Here is a 19194-nt window from a genome sequence, read left to right as displayed (position 1 = left end):
GTTACCTATCCCAGAGGAGCCGGGTACATTGGGTTCAAATTGTGTCGGAAACCACCGTTGTTTCTAATGGGGGACTTGGAAGAAATGTTGCTGCCGTGAAGGTGAAAAGTGTCCGGTGGAGTCAAAGCCTGGATTCTAAGTGAGAGGAACCTGAAATCAGAGGGGACAGAGTCTGTGTCACTTCACGTGACCAGGGGCTCGGTGGTCAAATGCTCACCAATGTCGGATGCTTCTGGGACGGTGAGGGTTTGCTTGATTCTGCAGCCACGAGGACCAGGAGACATCAAGGATGACCTGAGACCGGAGGTGAGCTGACCCACGAAGGATGTCGAGTGCTGAGGGGTCGATGTCTGGCTGGAGCACCAACAAGCCTTGGCAAATGCAACCCATGCAGGAAGGACAAACAGGTTACAGTGTAGACCAGCAAGGTCCAGGGGACTCCCCAAGCAATGGAGAGTCAAGGCACATCTGGAGCAACCAGGTAATCCCAAGAACAAACAATGTGACCCTCGCCAGAACACATAGGCTAACAGACCAGGGATCGCGAGGAGACCTCGAGCAAGGTTGCGAAGTACCAGCCCACGGAGCACTCGGTGAGAGGAGGCCGGAGATCTTAAGTGGAAATACTGCTCAGGGTCTGGAATACATGGAGTCCAATGCACAAGCTCAGGAATTGCCAACAAGCATGTGCAACTGTAAATGTACGTGGTGCACAGGGGTTCGGGTCACGCAGTCCCCATGAGGGATACTGGCCTCAGAACTGCTGAGAGGGCAGATCGACCTCAGGGACCTTCGGAAACCCACCTCCTGTGTTGCTAAAATCATTGGAGTCCTCAGGAGCTTGGGAGATGCAAGCAGGTCAGATGTGCTTAGGTGACTGCATCTGCAGGGGAGTAACTCCAGAGCATCTAAGTACATGGAGTCTTCTTAGTAGAATCTTATCCAGGTAAAATCCAAAGAGCCTAAATCAGACAAGGCCTTTTATACCCACTTGCGAGGGTATGAAAGATTCAGGGGTCCCTTCTATGGGAGGGGCAGGACAGAGGGGTGGCTACACCCATGTCCCTTTGTCCAGTTTCACGCCAGTGTAGTGATTTAAATACAGATCTAGGGATACTATATCTGAGTAAGTGGTGAAAGCACAAGCTTACACAGGTTGTGATTGCAAACCTGTGTTGTTATTTTAAATGGCCTTACATGGGTGGCATAATACATGCTGCAGCCCATGGGAGGTCTCTGGGGTACCTAGGCCCTTGGTACATGTGTAACATAAACTAGGGACTGACAAGGGTGTAGGAGAGTAGGATCTGCTTCACATGGGTACCCCCACATTTTGCTGATGTTTCACGGTTTTTCGACCTTAGTCTGGCTGTGGCCCTGCTAATCAGGACCCCAGCCTAGCTGCTTCCTCTCTAAAATGGTTTCCATGTACATTAGGTACATAACTAATTGGATTCTGGAGTGCCTTATAAGCCCCTAGTATATGGTATACTATGTACCTAGGGCATAGGTACCTCAGAGGCCTACCAGGGGCTGAAGCATGTAACACTCCAAAATGGCACCACGGGTCTGCTACTGCAGCCTGGGTAAGGGTGTGCTTGCCCCCTTACTGTGGTATAGGCTACCTATATCACTACCATTGCACAGACATATAAAACCTATAAGTCACTCCTATGGCAGGCCTTAACCATCCTGAAGGCAGAGTGCTTGTTTTTTATGTAAGAGGGTGCCCCTGCATGAGCAGAGCCCCTCTGCAGCGTTTGGAGAACCTCATCTGATGCTGTTTGTGGTGCAGCCTGACCATATACTCTTAAGTGCATTATAACCTCGCGGTAAATGCTAACTTTGGGATGGCTTCACGGAAAGATGTCGTGTTTGGTGTCAAACGCTTTGGAATACTACAACCCCCCACTAGTTCTGCCGGCGGGGGTAGCATTCCACCCTTCTAGAGGGAGAGACATGTTCACATTGGTCTAAGCCGGTAGGACTTTCTACAGCCCTGGCATCACAAAATGGATGCCTCTGCCACAGACACGGGTCTGGCTTCCTGCTTCTGACCGAAACTCTGGCAGTGGAGGCCTGGACAATAGGTTTCCGGTCCCAGGGAGGTGTAACCACCTCCCCAGACAGGCAGATGTGTATTGGGGCTGGGCGGGAGCACTCTCTGGTGCTCTGAAGTCCTGCATTGGGGGCACACTTGGTGTCCCTGTGCATCGTCCAGTTCAAACCGGTTGCAGGGGCAACCTGCCCCTGCTCTGGTGCGAAACAGGACAAAGGAAATGGGTGTACCCACCCCGCTTTCCAAACCCTCCCATAGGTGGGTCCCTAGAGTATGTCCAACCACCAAACTTTGTATAAGTATGGGAACCCAGTCCTTGCGACTTTAGATTACCCGGGGCGAACTCTGCAACATATATCCTGGACCTTCGACGTTCTATCCTGACTAGAAGACTGAAGAAATCTCCCTTGGAGTCAAGGAGTGACTCCCCTGCTTGGCAGGCACCAAAGAAGCAACTGACCGGTCTGCAATTCCGAAGCTCCCATTGGACGCTGAAGTCTCTGCATCACCAGAGGTGGATTTCCTGACTTTCCCAAGGCTACCCTGAGTCCACAGCAAAGCTGAGGCCCGTGGCTATCTCGGATGACGGGGAACCATGACTCCTTGGGCACCGCGTACTATTGCTGGCATATCGACTTCTTGTGTATTCCTGAAGTTCTGCTTTGGGCTCCGAGTAGCCCCAGCCTTGAGCACTGACTGCACCGAAGATCTGACCTCCACTCCACGAGTGACCCGTGGGCCGGGTTCCAGTGCGACCGCTAGAGGCTCCTTCGCGATCTCTAGCCCGTTGGCTAGAGGGTCCGCACAAAGGCCACTCCTCTTTTGTTTGGGCTTCCCTGGTTGCCCCGGATGTGCTCTGACTTCCCCTATGAATGCCCACAGATGTTGGGTGCTTCAGGTGAGTTTACGGGTGTCTTGACTCTTCAGCCACAAGGTCCAGGAGGCGCCAACTAAGTCCACGAGCCGGATTCGAGCTGTCTCACGAAGTCTGTCGAGTGCTATGGTGTCGGTGACCAGATTGGACCCAACAAGCCTTGGCAACGGCAAGTCACTGGAATTCAGAGAAAGGACTGCGGTGCAGACCAGCAAGGTCATAGGGACTCACCCAGCGAGGGTAAGTCAGGGCATGTCTGGCGTAAACAGGAAAGCCCAAGTAGAAGAGGAGTTGCCTGTGTGGGGACCTACTAGCCAATGGGCTAGCGATCGCGAAGGGGCCTCAAGCAGTCGCACTTGAAACTGGCCCACGGGTCACTCGTGGAGTGGAGGCCAGCAATCTTCGGAGCAGGAGGTGCTCAAGGCTGGGGCTACTCAGAGCCCAAAGCACAACTTCGAGGAAGTCCCAGAAAATAGTGTTGCTGCAAAAGTTCACGGTGTCCAGGGGTCACGGTTCCACATCACCCACGATAGCCACGGGCCTCAGCTTTGCTGTGGACTCAGGGTAGCCTTGGGGAAGTCCACTTCTGGTGATGCAAAGTCTTCGGCATCCAGCGGGAGCTTCAGCGATGCAGACCGGTCAGTTGCTTCTTTGGTGCCTGCCAAGCAGGGGAGTCACTCCTTGACCCCAAGGGAGATTTCTTCCATCTTCTAGTCGAAATGGAAAGTCGAAGGTCCAGGATATATGTTGCAGAGTTTCGTCCAGGGTAATCTAAAGTCTCAAGGACTGGGTTCCCATACTTATACTAGGTTTGTGGGCGGGACATACTCTAGGGACCCACCTATGGGAGGGTTTGGAAAGAGGGGCGGTTACACCCATTTCCTTTGTCCAGTTTCGCGCCAGAGCAGGGGCAGGTAGCCCCTGCAACCGGTTGCAACTGGACTATGCACAGGGACACCAAATGTGCCCCAGTGCAGGACTTCAAAGCACCAGAGAGTGCTCCCACCCAGCCCCAATACACATCTGCCTGTCTGGGGAGGTGTTTACACCTCCCTTCGACAGGAAACCTATAGTCCAGGCCTTCACTGCCGGAGTTTCGGTCAGCAGCAGGAGGCCAGACCCGTGTGTGTGGCAGAGGCATCCATTTTGTGATGCCAGGGCTCAGGAAAGTCCTACCGGGTTTGACCAATGTGAACATGTCTCTCCCTCTAGAAGGGTGGAATGCTACCCCTGCCACCAGAACTGGCGGGGGGGGTTGTATTCCAAGATGTTTGACACCAAACACGACATGTTTTGATGCAGCCATTCCAAAGATAGCATTTACCGCGAGTTTATAATGCACTTAAGAGTATATGGTATGGCTGTATCACAGAACAGCCATAAGGAAGTATTTCCGAAAGCTGCAGAGGGGCTCAGCTCATGCTTGGGCACTCTCTCACACAAAACCAAGCACTCTGCCTTCAGGATTGTCAAGGCCTGCCATAGGAGTGACTTATAGATTTATATGTGTCTGCATATATATGTGGATATAGGTAGCCTATACCACTGTAAGGGGTGCTAGCACACCCTTACCCAGGCTGCAGTAGCAGACCTGTGGTGCCATTTTGGAGTGCTTCCCAGGGGTGGCATAATACATGCTTCAGCCCCTGGTAGGCCTCTGAGGTACCTATGCCGTAGGTACATAGTATACCATATACTAGGGGCGTATAAGGCACTCCAGAATCCAATTAGTTATGTACCTAATGTACGTGGAAACCATTTTAGAGAGGAAGCAGCTAGGCTGGGGTCCTGATTAGCAGGGCCACAGCCAGCCTAAGGTCGAAAAACAGTGAGACACCAGCAAAAAGTGGGGGTACCCATGTTAAGCAGATCCTACTCTCCTACACAACCACCCCCCCCCCCCCAAACGCAGGGACATTAAACTAACCTTGACCAGTTGAGTCTTCATGTTCTAAGTGGAAATACCTAGAGAGTCCATCTGCATTGGCATGGTTACTCCCAGGTCTATGTTCCACTGTAAAGTCCACCCCCTGTAGGGAAATGGACCACCTACGCAGTTTTGGGGTTTTCACCCTTCATTTGTTTTAGCCATAAGAGGGGCTTATGGTCTGTCTGAACAAGGAAGTGAGTACCAAACAAGTATGGCCTCAACCTCTTCAGAGCCCAAACCACAGCAAAGGCCTCCCTCTCAATGGCTGACCAACTTTTCTCTCTAGGGGTCAGCCTTCTGCTTATGAAAGCTACTGGCTGATCCTGACCTTCATCATTCAGTTGTGACAGTACAGCCCCTATCCCTAATTCAGATGCATCTGTCTGGACACTGAACTTTTTGGAGTAGTCAGGACTCTGCAGAATGGGAGCAGTGCACATAGCCTGCTTCAGGTCATCAAATGCCTTTTGACAGCTAGCTGTCCACTGAACCTTTGTGGGCATCTTCTTAGAAGTTAAGTCATTCAAGGGTGTCACTATTGATCCATACCCTTTGACAAATCTCCTATAGTACCCAGTCAGGTCTAAGAAGGCTCACCTGAGTCTGGGTAGTTGGAGCAACCCAGTCCATTATGGTCTGGATTTTGCTCTGCAATGGTTGAACCTGGCCTCCACCTACAAGGTGGCCCAGGTACACAACCTGACTCTGCCCTATCTGGCACTTAGTAGCCTTGATAGTTAGGCCTGCTTTTTGCAGGGCCTCCAAAACATTCCTCAGGTGGACCAGGTGATCCTCCCAGGTGGAGCTAAAGAAGACAGCAATATCATCTAGATATGCTAAACTAAAGTCTTCCAGGCCTGTAAGGACTTGTTTCACCAACCTTTGGAAAGTGGCAGGTGCATTCTTCAAACCAAATGGCATTACCACAAATTGATAGTGCCCACTAGGGGTAGAAAATGCCGTTTTTGGCTTTGCATCATCAGCTAGACTGATCTGCCAGCTGTCAGGTCAAATGTGCTTAGAAACTTGGCTGAGCCCAAAGTATCTATTAGTTCATCTGCCCTGGGGATGGGATGGGCATCAGTCCTAGTGACTGCATTGAGACCCCTGTAGTCTACACAAAACCTCATCTCTCTTTTCCCACCACTGGTGTGAGGTTTAGGTACCAGGACTACTGGGCTAGCCCATGGGCTAACTGAGGGTTCAATCACACCCAGATCCAACATCTTTTGGACTTCTGTCCTTATACAGTCCCTGACATGGTCAGGTTGCCTGTAGAACTTATTCTTCACAGGTAGACTGTCCCCAGTGTCCACTTCATGAGTGCACCAGGTGGTCTGACTTGGAGTCAGAGAAAACATATGTCTAAACTGGCTGAGCAGGTCTCTGCAGTCAGTTTGCTGCTGGGCAGTGAGGCTGCCTGCCAAGGCTACACCATCCACTGAGCCATCATTAGGGTTCTGTGAGAGCAGTTCAGAGAGTGGGTCACTCTCTACCTCCTGTCCCTCATCAGTAGCCATGAGCAAGCCCATGTCTGCCCCGTCCACATATGGTTTGAGTCTGTTCACATGGAGCACCCTATGGGGGTTCCTGGGAGTACCAAGGTCCACCAGGTAGGTAACCTCTCCCTTCTGCTCAAGTATGGTATGGGGTCCAATCCACTTGTCTTGGAGAGCTGCTGGGGCCACAGACTCCATCACCCATACCTTCTGTCCTGGCTGATACACAGTCAAAACAGCCGTTTGGTCAAGTCAGGCATTTTGTAATTCCTGGCTAGCCTCAAGGTTTTTTGATGCCTTCTTCATGGACTCAGCCATCATGGAGCGGAGACCAAGTACATAGTCCACTATGTCCTGTTTAGGGGGTTTGAGAGGTAACTTCTGTGAGAAGTTGGCCTGGTATATGCTGTCCACTAAATAAAGTAGACACCTTGTACCAGTCCAAACAACCCTTATGATGTATGAGATCAAAGATAACCTTTATTGAAAGCTATCCTAGTGGTAGCTATGGAGAGCAGCCTTCAGGCTTAATCTTAAAGGAATGTAAAGCAGCTTGTTTTACCAGAATATCACCTCCTGAATGATCAAATGAAAGGAGAACCACAAAGTGTTTGTATAATATGTATTTATTTCTAAAACACTCTACTATTCTCTACACGCGAATAGAACACAAAGCACTCAATAAGTTTCAATAGAACAGTTGGAGGTAGAACAATACACAGCGGGCTCCGGGGGGAGACCAAACCATATACTAAAAGAATGGTATAACAGTCACGACTTCAATAGACAAAGTGCCTAGAGCACGTAGACTCGCTGGGACCCCAAGGAAACCCTCCAGGTGAGTAGATTGGAACCCCAAGGAGGACGGGTGCAGTGTGTGAACATGAGCGTGGGCTCCGTACAACTCAATGGGAAACTCGCAGTTAAAGTTGTACAGTTTAAGGACACTTCGGAGAGGACTTCAAGCAAGATCCTTGGAACTTAAGAGGTTCTAAGGCCAACCCACCCGTGGATACCAAGGTACCGGAGTTACCTATCCCAGAGGAGACGGGTGGATAGGGGTCAATTGGAGTCGGAAACCTCAGTCGTTTTCAATGGCGTGCTGAGAAGAAGTACTGCTGCCGTGCAAGTGGAAAGTGTCCGGTGGAAGCCCAACATGGATTCGAGGTGAGAGGAACCTGAAAGCAGAAGGGACAGTGTCTGGGTCTCTTCACGTGACAAGGGGCTCTGTAGGCGAATGCCCACCGATGTCGGGTGCTTCAGGTGAGATGAGGTGCTGCTTGACTCTTCAGCCTCGAGGGCCAGGAGACGTCGAGGATGGCCAGAATCCGGCGGTGAGCTGTCCCACGAAGGATGTCGAGTGCTGCGGGGTCGTGTCCAGCTGGGGCACCAACAAGCCTTGGCAAATGCAACCCATGAAGAAAGAGAAAACAGATTACGGTGTGGACCAGCAAGGTCCAGGAGACTCTCCAAGCAATGGAAAGTCAGGGCACATCTGGAGCAACCAGGTAAGCCCAAGAACAAACAAGGTGACCCTTGCCAGAACCCACAGGCCAACGGACCAGGGATCACGAGGAGACCTCAGGCAGGATTACGAAGTACCAGCCTGGAGCACACGGTGCGAGGAGGCTGGAGATCTTCGGTGGAAATATTGCTCGGGGTCAGGACTACACAGAGTCCAATGCACAACTTCTGGAAATGCTGGTGTGTATGTGCAGTTGCAAAAGAACGCGGTGCACAGGGGTTCGGGTCACGCGGTCCCCACGAGGGATACTGGCCTCAGCTTCACTGAAAGGACAGATCAACCCAGAGACCTTCAGAGGCCCACCTCCTGTGTTGCAGAAATCTTCGGAGTCTTCAGGAGCTCGGGAGATGCAAGCCGGTCATATGCACTTAAGGTGCCTGCTTCAGCAGGGGTGTAACTCATTTACTCCAAGGGTGATTATTCAGTCGTCCAGCGTTGTGCAGACAGACGAAGTACTTGGTATCTTCTGTAGCAGAATCTTGTCCAGGTAAAATCCAAAGTACTGTAGCCAGGTAATCCATTTTATACCCACGGGAAGGGGTAGGACAGATTCAGGAGTCCCTACTATGGGAGGGGCAGGTCAGAGGGGTGGCTACACCCATGTCCCTTTGTCCAGTTTTGCGCCAGAGCAGGAGCAAATGGGCCCTGAACCAGTTTGAGCTGGACTATGCACAGGGACACCAAATATGCCCCCAGTGCAGACTTTCTGGTACTCTAAGAGTACACCCAACCAGCCCCAATACACTAAAGCCTGTGTGGGAGGTGGTTACACCTCACTGTGACAGGAAACCTATTGTTCAGCCTCGCCTGCCAGAGTTTTGTCCAGCAGCAGGAGGGCAGACTAGTGTCTGTGGCTGGCAGCATCCATCTTGTGATGCCAGGGTTCTGTAAAGCTGGTACCGGGTGTTTCGGTGTTGTCATATTTCTCCCTCTAGGAGGATAGAATCATACCTTCCACACCAGTTACTGGTGTGGAGGTATGATTCCAAGTTGTTTGACACCAAACACAACATGTTTCTGTGCAGCCGTTTTAAAGTTAGCATTTATCGCTAGGTTATAATGCACTTAAGAGTATATGGTACGGCTGCATCACAGAACAACCCTGGAGAATAGATTCCGAAGGCTGCAGAGAGGCTCTGCTCATGCATGGGCACCATCTCACATAAAACCCAGCACCCTGCCTTCATGATTGATAAGGCCTGCCATAGGGGCGACTAATGGGTTTATATGTACAGTGGGTGGGTGCACTCTGAGAGTGCTTTGATGTCTGCACTGGGGGCTCATTTGGTGTCCTGTGCATAGTCCAGCCCAAACCGGTTCCAGGAGCCATTTGGTCCAGCTCTGGCGCGAAACTGGACAAAGGACATGGGTGTAGCCACCCCTATGTCCTGACTCTCCCATACATGGGTCCCCAGAGTTTGTTCCACCCCTTCCTTGGCTATAAAGTAGGAACCCCTGACTACAGGACTTTAGGTTTACCTGGAAGAAACTCTGCTATAGAAACCAAGTACTTTGATGATCTACACTGAGCTAGATGACTGAAGAATCTCCCTTGGAATAAAAGAGTTACTCCCCTGCTAAGCAGGCACCAAAGACGCATCTGACCGGTTTGCATCTCTGAAGCTCCTGAGGACTCCGAAGACTTTTGCAATACAGGAGGTGGGTTTCCAAGTGTCCCGAGGTAGACTAGTGTGCTCAGCAAACCTGAGACCCATATCTCTCGTGGGGACTGTGCAACCCGAACACCTGGGCACCATGTCCATTTGCAGAAGCATCTGCTTTCCGGTGACCCATGAAGCTGTGCTGTGGACTACTTGTAGTCCAGACCCCGAGCAGTGATTTCACTGAAAATGACCAGCCTACACTCCAAGAGTTTTCCGTGGGCTGGTATTTTGTGATTCCTCTCGAGGTCCCTTCGCGATCCCTGGTCCGTTGCCCTGTGGGACCCTGTAAAGGTAACTTCAACTTTCAGTGGTCTTTCCTGGTTGCTCCAGACATGACCTGACTCTCCATCGCTTGGGGAGTCCCCAGGACCTTCCTGGTCCTCACCGAAGCATCTTTTCTCTAACCGCGTGGGTTGCAGTGGTTGGTGTTCAATCCGGACACTGACCCCCCTGCACTCGACATCCTTCGTGGGACAGCTCACCTGCAGACTTTGGTCATCCTTGACGTCTCCTGGTCCCCGTGGCTGCAGAGTCAAGCTTCACCTCTTCTCGCCTGTCGTGCTCCTGGTCACTGGCAAGTGACCCAGACTCTGTACCCTCTGCTTTCAGGTTCTTCTCAGCTGTGATCCAGGCTTGGATCACACCGGACACTTTTCCTCTTCACGACAGCAGCACTTTGCAGCATCACGCCATTGAAAACGACAAAGATTCGAGACCATTTGACACCTATGCCCCCTGCTCCCCTGCATTAGGTAACACGAGAACTCCGGTGCTCACATGGATGCTGGCCTTAGAACCTTCTATGTTTAAAAGAGTTTGCTCAAAGTCCTGTCCTAAGTGTCCTTAAACTTTCAAATTCCAACCGTTACTTTCCCATAGAGTTTTACGGAGTTCGCGGCTGTGTTCTTACACTGCACACGTCCCCCGTGGGTACCCTGTGTCACTACCTTGGGTGGTTCCTTGGGGTCCCAGCGATTCTACGTGCTTTAGGCACTAGGTTTAGTCAAGTCGTGGTTGTTATACCACTTTTAGTATATGGTTTGGTCTCCACCTGGAGCCCACTGTGTATTGTGCTATTTACTGTCGTTCTAGTGACTTAATATTGAGATGGAGATTATTAGAGAGTGTTTAGTAATAAATACATATTTTTATAATAACACTTGGGTGGTTCTCCTTTCATTTAGTCATTCAGGAGGTTACAATCTGGTAAAACAAGCTGCTTTACATTCCTTCAAGACTTAGCCCGAAGGCTGCTCTCCATAGCTACCACTAGGATGGCTTTCAATAAAGGTTGTCTTTAACCTATTCAAAATCAGGCAACCGGTTTTAAATGCGCAGCGTTGAGGAATGGGAAGCCAATGTAGTTTCCTTAAGAGAGGGGATGCAGCTTGCCATCTAGGTTGCCGGAGGATCAGTCTGGCTGCTTGGTTCTGGACTATCTGCAGCCGCTTAGCGAGGAAGAATGGCATGCCAAGGTAGACTGAGTTCACATAGTCCAAGTGCGACAACACCGTGGCTATTACGACGTGTGTCAGAGCTTCCTGCATGAGTAATCGGCTGATCTTCCTGATTTTTCGCAGCTGAAAGAAGCATGTCGAGATATAAGAGATCATTGTTTAAGGTGACACCAAGGGTTTTGGCAGAGGAAGAGGGGATGGGAAGAGGTCCAAGCTCCATCGGCCAATAGTGTGGACCCCAGAACTTGTGGCTACCCCCTGTCAGGACAAACTCCGTCTTGCCTGGATTGAGCTTTAAGTGATTACGGTCCATCCAGTGGCGGATGTGCAACGTGGTGGCCTGAAATTCGGTGACTGATTTTGGTGAATTGTCGACGGTAAACATCAGTTGTATGTCGAAGGCGTAATTAAAAATAGTCATGTTCCTTTCCTTTAGGGACTGAATCAAGGGGAGAAGGTAAAGGTTGAACAAATGGGGGAGAGTGAGGATCCTTGCGGATCCTTGCGCTTCCAAGATTGTATGGGATCCATCTCAACGTGGATGTCTGCCAACTGTCTAAAGCTTAACTCAGCTAAGACTGAGGTTTTGAGATTTGGCAACAATCCACGGGTGTAGACACCAGAGTGGTGGCCTGAGGATCTGGGTCTCTGTCCTGTACCATCTAGAAAAGCCAAGAATCTAGGTATTGTGGTAGATAATAAACTCACCATGGGGGACCATGTGAGCATGGTGACATCCGCATGCTTCATGGTTCTCAGAATAATTAAGAAAATCATTATAATGTCGCGTCTCGACTACTGCAACAGTTTATATCTTAATGTTCAAAAACAACATCTGAACAGGTTGCAGGTGGCGCAGAATGCGGCGGCTAGACTGCTGACCGGGACACCTAGGTTCGTCTCAGTTAAGGGAGAACTTAAGAAATTGCATTGGCTTCCAATCCCTCTGAGATCTCGCTTCAAGGCACTTTGTATGGTTTTTAAAGCTGTGAATGGAACAGGTCCAGAGTTCCTTAAATCCAAGTTTTCATGGTATATCCCAAACAGAACTTTAATGTCCACAGGCTCCAAACAAGTGAAAACACCCTCTTTTAAGAAAACAAACCGGGGAGGCAGAAGCTTTGTGTATTTTGCATCTAAAGCTTGGAATGAACTGCCTTTCCGACTGAGAAATGCTCCAGATCTCATCTCCTTTCGGAAAGGCTTGAACACATGGTTCTTTTCCCATTTTTAGGCCTATGCTCCTCAGGTAATCAGTGCTCAGCGCCAGGACAACCTAGAGTAATCGAGCGCTCTATAAGCATAAATAACATAACATAACTGAAGTGACCCACAACACAGATTAGATGCAGGAACGTCGTATTTATTACTACTCATCTAGACAGCTTCCAGGGAATAACAGTCATAATGCTCTACCCTTCCAAAGATGCACATTCCATCCCCAAGGTAATGACAGAACCTTGAGTATGTCATAACCTTTGCCAACATAGATACTACAACATCTCCCTTCCTCACAGAAACATTTGAGTTGGGTAATACCCTAAAACAACTAATACAAAATTGCCTATAAGCATAAATAAACAGACTATAAAACTAAAGAAAAATAATAAATGGAATATAAAACATACAGAATAAAGAACAAGTTACTTACCTTCGGTAACGCTTTTTCTGGTGGATACAGTATCTGCCTGTGGATTCCTCACCTTGTGAATATCCCCTGCGTCAGCATTCCACGGAACTTTTCTTTCCCAGCACTCCACGTCGACGTGGGCGACGTCACAATGCATCGGCTCCGCTCGCGACTCCGTACAACGTCACCGGAGCCATAAGAAGCCCACGTCGGCGTGATGACGTCAGTTCCACCCATTTTTTCCGTGCCTTCGAGGCGAACAGGTGAACCAACGACAACTCCAAGTATACACAGTATACAGTATACCAACATATATACACAGCATACAAATAAAAGGAATGCTAAACAAACCAGCATTGCCTACAAATGTACAAGAAAATATAAAAACATTCCCACAAGACCTCTTTCATGGTATACAAAGGTGGACAACGGGGAGGCGGGTGGGTCAGTGAGGAATCCACAGGCAGATACTGTATCCACCAGAAAAAGCGTTACCAAAGGTAAGTAACTTGTTCTTCTGATGGATACATCTGCCAGTGGATTCCTCACCTTGTGAATAGATTCCCACAGCAGTCCCCACTCCCGGAGGAGGGTGTCCACCTTCCTATACCAGAAAGTCTTGCAAGACAGAGCGCGCAAAGTGGCCCTCCCTCCTCATCTCTGAGTCCAAGCAATGATGCTTTGCGAAGGTATGAAGGGAGGCCCAAGTCGCGGCCTTACAAATATCTGCCACAGGAACACCCCGGGCCAAAGCAGATGTAGATGACTTAGCTCTAGTTGAATGAGCTCTAATGCCCTCAGGAGGGGTCTTACCAGCCAGGGCGTAGCAGATCTTGATGGCAAGGATAAAACATCTCGACAACGTGCGCTTGTGCACCGCTCTTCCTTTAGAATGTCCAACATAACCCACGAAGAGCTGATCGTCCAGACGAAAGTCCTTCGTTCTGTCCAAGTAAAAGCTTACAGCTCTCTTTGGGTCCAGGCGATGAAGCCTTTCCTCCTCTTTGGAAGGATGAGGAGGAGGATAGAAAACAGGAATAGTAATGGACTGCCCCAAATGAAATGGAGTGACATCTTTTGGCAGGAAAGCAGCCCTGGTCCTGAGAACCATCCTTTCAGCATGCAAGGTTAAAAACTGGGGTTTATAACTAAGAGCTTGAAGCTCACTCACCCTCCTTGCCGAGGTTATGGCTACAAGAAAAACCACCTTAAAGGACAACAGCCTCAAAGGACAGCTATGTAGAGGCTCAAAGAGGACCCCATCAGAAAGGTTAAAACAAGATTAAGGTCCCACTGAGGCATTATAAATGGAGTGGGAGGAAACATGTTTGTAAGGCCCTTGATAAACCTCAGAACAACCGGAGATTTAAATAATGACGGTTGATCAGGTAGACATAGAAAGGCCGATAAGGCCGATAGATAGCCCTTGACCGTGGCCACAGCACAGCCCTGCTGAGCCAAGGAAAGGGCAAACTGGAGCACCTCAGAAAGATGTGCTTTTAAAGGGTGTCGCCTGGCTGATAAAATAACGTCCACCACGTCAGGCGGGAGAGAGAATGAACTCAGGTTGCCCCGTTCAATCTCCAGGCATGAAGGTGTAAGCTCTGGAGGTGGGGGTGTAGAACCTGCCCCTCCGACTGCGAGAGGAGGTCTGCCCTCAGAGGGAGACGGAGGGCACGAGGAGAGGTGGAGAAGATCTGTGTACCACACCCTTCTTGGCCAATCCGGGGCGATCAATATGACTTGGGCCCGGTCTTGGCGAATCTTCCTCAGAACCCGAGGAATCAAGGGTATGGGAGGAAATGCGTAAAGGAGCTGCGAACCCCAACTCAACTGAAACGCGTCCCCCAACGCCCCCTGCATCGGATACTGGAGACTGCAGAATGACGGGCATTGCCCGTTCTCGAAAGTGGCAAATAGGTCCACCCGAGGAGACCCCACGACCGAAAGACGTGAAGCACTACCTCCGGATGGAGCCTCCACTCGTGGTCGGCGGAGAACTGCCGACTGAGACTGTCCGCACGCACGTTCAACACCCCGGCCAGATGATTTGCCATCAGACAAATCCGATGGTCCTGAACCCAGGACCATAGACGTAAGGCCTCTCTGCATAGACAAAGAGACCCTACTCCTCCCTGCTTGTTGACATACCACATCGCGGTCGTGTTGTCTGTCAGGACTTGAATCGACTGATCGCGAAGGGAAGGGAGGAAGGCCTTGAGCGCCAAACGAATCGCCCGCAATTCCAAAAGGTTGATGTGAAGCAACCTTTCCTCTGGAGACCACAGACCCTTGATCTCCAGGTCCCCCAGATGCGCACCCCACCCTAAGGTTGATGCATCAGTTATCACTGTGGCCACCGATGGAGGTAGATGGAAGGGCTTTACTTGTGACAGATTGCCCTTTACGCTCCACCAAGACAGATCCACCGCAGCTTCTCTGGAGATCTTGATTGACTCCCTGAGATCCCCGTTGTGCTGATACCACTGCTTGCGGAGGCATCACTGGAGCGCCCTCATGTGCCAGCGTGCATGGTCGACCAACAGAATGCAGGAGGCAAACAGACCGAGCAGACGAAGGACCTTCAGAACTGGAACAACCGCTCCACTGTAAAATAAGGGGACCATCTCCTGAATGTCGAGAATCCTTTGAGGAGGAGGGAATGCTCGACACACAGTAGTGTCCAGTACGGCCCCTATAAACAGGTTGCGTTGAGAGGGCACCAGGTGAGATTTGGGCACATTGATCAAAAAACCCAAGTCGAATAACAGCTGAGATGTCACCTGCAGATGACGCTGCACTATCTCTGGGGACTCTGCCTTCAGAAGCCAGTCGTCCAGGTACGGGAAAACCGGGATCCCCGACCTCCTGAGATGAGCAGCCACCACTGCCATCACCTTTGTGAAGACTCGAGGTGCGGTAGTAAGACCAAACGGGAGAACCGCAAACTGGTAGTGTTGCGACCCAACCGTAAAACGGAGATACTTCCTGTGCGACTTCAGGATTGGGACATGGAAGTACGCGTCCTGCAAGTCGAGCGACACCATCCAGTCTCCTTGCTGCAACGCTTGAAGAACCTGCACAAGGGTCAGCATCTTGAATTTCTCCTGTCTCAGGTAATAATTCAAGATTGTGAGGTCCAGAATCGGGCGCAATCTGACGTCCTTTTTGGGAATCAGAAAATACCGGGAGTAGCATCCCTGACCCCTTTCCTGCTCCGGAACCACCTCTATTGCACCCTTCTGAAGCAAGGCTAGAACTTCTTTCTGCAGGAGAAGCAGATGGTCTTCCGAGCAATAACCTTGGCAAGGAGGGTAAGGGGGAGGAAACTCCCGAAAGGGAAGGGCATACCCAGTCTCTACGAGGTTCAAAACCCAAAGGTCAGTTGTAACAGATTTCCAACCCCGTAAAAAGTAGGACACCCGACCCCCCCACAGGTCTTACATGATCCGGAATGGGGGATCTAGGGCTGCTTCCCTGAAGCCTCATTTGGAGCAGAGGAGGAGGAGGAAGTAGGGTTGCGTCCAGAACCTCTCCGACCCATTTGCTTCCCTCTATAGGACCTATAGGGGGGATTCTGCTGCTGTTGTTGCTGCTGCTGTTGTGGCTGCCGGAAGGAGCGAAAGGATGATCTTCTGAATCCTTTAAACTTTCGAAAAGCTGTACCCCTAGCAGGAGCCTGCAGACCCAAGGACTTTGCCGTCAATCTGCTGTCCTTAAATCGTTCAAGGGCAGAGTCTGCCTTCTCCCCAAACAGTTTGTCCGTCGAATGGCAGATCAACCAATGTGGCCTGAACATCTGCTGAGAATCCAGAGGAACGGAGCCAAGCCTGCCTCCTTGCGGCTATAGACGACTCCATAATCCTCGCCACCGAGTCGGTCGTATCCAGCCCAGACTGGATTACCTGCCTGGCAGCTGCCTGAGTGTCCGCAACAACCTCCAAGAAGGACGACTTATCGTCCTCAGGCAACTTAGGGGCCAAAGATTTAATAAAGTCCATCAAGGCATGAACATAACGCCCCAGTAAGCATGTGGCATTACATGATTTCAGCGCCATACTTCCTGAGGAGAAGGACTTCTTGGCCGCCTGATCAATTTTCTTTGATTCCCTATCAGCCTGAGACTGAGGGAAAGCACCTGAAGCATGTTTTGAACATGAAGCCTGCACAACTAGGCTCTCCGGAGATGGATGCGTAGACAAAAAAATCCGGATCTCCTGGTGCAACTCTGTACCTTCTTGCCACCTGTCTGCAAACCGCCGGAGATGAAAGAGGCTTCTTCCACACCTCCAAGACCGGCTCCAAGATGGCCTCATTGAAAGGCAACAAAGGCTCTGAAGCTGATGACGGAGAATGCAACACCTCTGTAAGCAAGTTTGATTTGTACTCCACAGGGGGCAGCTGCAAATCTAAAAGATCTGTGGCCTTCTTAATCACCACATGATAGGGCGCCAATTCCTGAGGCGGAGAAGATCTAGCAGACGTATGCTCCCACTCTGGGGTTGTATCCAACCCACTTGCTTCTTCAATCCCCTCAAACTCATCCGAAGAAGAGTCGACTTCACCTTCTTCCACCTCTGCTCGAAATCTCCCTTCCTCCAATACCCTTTGGGCCTCCCGTCTCGACCGGATCCTAGGAGCCGGCGTCATAGTCGTATGCGGCGTCGGTGGAGCCAGAGGTACCGGAGTCGGCATCGGCGTCCAGGAAGGTTCCGAAGACTGACGGTCCATCCGAGGTTGTGTCGGATCCCCAGACGGCGCCGGAAACTGCCAAGAAGGCGCCATTGGCATAAAGGGCAGATAGGGGGCCTGAGCATAATGCTGCGGCACCCCTAGCGTATACGCCATCGGACCCACGGGACCAGTTGGTGCTCCGGATGGGAAGGCCGCCCTATTAAAAATACCATACATGGCATTCAGAAAGTTTGATGAATCTGTACCTGGAGCCGGGAATTGGGGATAAGGGACCGACCCTGCATCCCTTTGTGGAGTCACCGGCGTCGGCTCCGCAGTATCATCCACCGGAGCCGCAGAGTCATCCGGCACCGGAGCAGCCTCTTCCTGTTCTTGCTCATCCAAGGGAACATCAGATTCCACTCGACCCGGAGTCGAAGCCTTAGACGGAGCCGGTGACGGCGTCGGGGAACGAGCTGGAGCCCGCTTCGGCGAGGGAGACTTCGGAGACTTAGAAGGAGAAGGAGAAGGTGACAAGTCCTTGCTCCGACGTCGACGGGGCGAAGCCGACCTCGACTTCCTGGACTTCGAGGACCGACGCCGAGAAGAATGCTTCCTCTTCTTGTGGTGTTTCTTCGACTTCGACGACCTCGAAGTCGATGACTCCCGCCTCGACTTCTCTTTTTTTTCTCCCTTTCTTCTCCTCACCGATCTTCTTCATGAAGAGCTTAGTCTTCCTCTCCTTCAGCGCTTTAGGATTCATGCTCCTACAGCACCCGCATTCTTCCATATCGTGGTCTGAAGAAAGGCACCATAAGCAGTCCTGATGTGGATCAGTCATGGACATCAGGCCTCCACATTCCCTACAGGGCTTAAAGCCCGACTTCCACGTCTAAGACATACTGAATTTTACACAGTAACACAGCTAAACTACAAAGTAGCTAGAGAGCACTGGAAAAAACCGTTGCGCGTCGACGGCGCGGAAAAAAGGGAACTGACGTCATCACGCCGACGTGGGCTTCTTATGGCTCCGGTGACGTCGTACGGAGTCGCGAGCGGAGCCGATGCATTGTGACGTCGCCCACGTCGACGTGGAGTGCTGGGAAAGAAAAGTTCAGTGGAACGCTGGTGCAGGGGATATTCACAAGGTGAGGAATCCACTGGCAGATGTATCCATCAGAAAGAGAAAATACTAGAACAGCAAATACATTTCAAATGTCCATACATTTGGGAACACATCTCCTACTCATCCTCACTAAAGGAGTGTACATGTTTTGAAGTTTAGCCTTGCAAATACATTTCATTAAGTCCATACGTTTGGGAACCGATCTCCTACGGCTACTCTTCCTCACCAAAGGAGTAGACATATTTTGAGGTTCACCATTGCTGGTTGAACCCTTTCCCCTCAATACCATCTCCTTCTCATCAAATGCTGGTTTAGTTGTAACATGATCAAAATTGAGTTTCAGACCCATCTGATGTACAACTTTATCAGGTATTCTATAGATCCTGGACACATTCCACCAATTCCTCCCTTTTACTCTCGCAGCATAACGTGCAACTGCATCAACACACATAGGTTGACTAAATTTTGAGAGACCTTTATGTACATTATGAGGATTCCTAATCTTAACCCAATCTCCCTCCTTAATATTATGGGACCACCCTTCTTTGTGAAAACGTTGTCTTGAATTGACCAGATTACTTTTTTCCACCTTAGTTTTCTCATGAACAAGAAAATGCATGTCTCTCTTCGTTCTTTCCTGAGAGAATAATGCACATGACGTGGACGATAGTCCCCACTGTCTCATCCAAGCCGGACACATACTGAACGTAGCAACTCTCCCTCTCAACAGTTCAAACGGACTTTTGCCAAACTCAG

The 19194-nt window shown here is 50.4% G+C and overlaps 1 long non-coding RNA gene across 1 annotated transcript in view; it reads right to left on the bottom strand.

The window, feature by feature from the left end:
• LOC146822460 (uncharacterized) overlaps positions 1–19194 on the bottom strand; it is a 76190-nt gene that overhangs the window by 817 nt on the left and 56179 nt on the right. The window lies entirely within an intron of this gene.

The sequence above is a fragment of the Triturus cristatus genome, chromosome 6, assembly GCF_964204655.1.
Source record: "Triturus cristatus chromosome 6, aTriCri1.1, whole genome shotgun sequence".
Classification (NCBI taxonomy): domain Eukaryota; kingdom Metazoa; phylum Chordata; class Amphibia; order Caudata; family Salamandridae; genus Triturus; species Triturus cristatus.
This window is presented reverse-complemented; position numbering and strand designations above follow the sequence as displayed.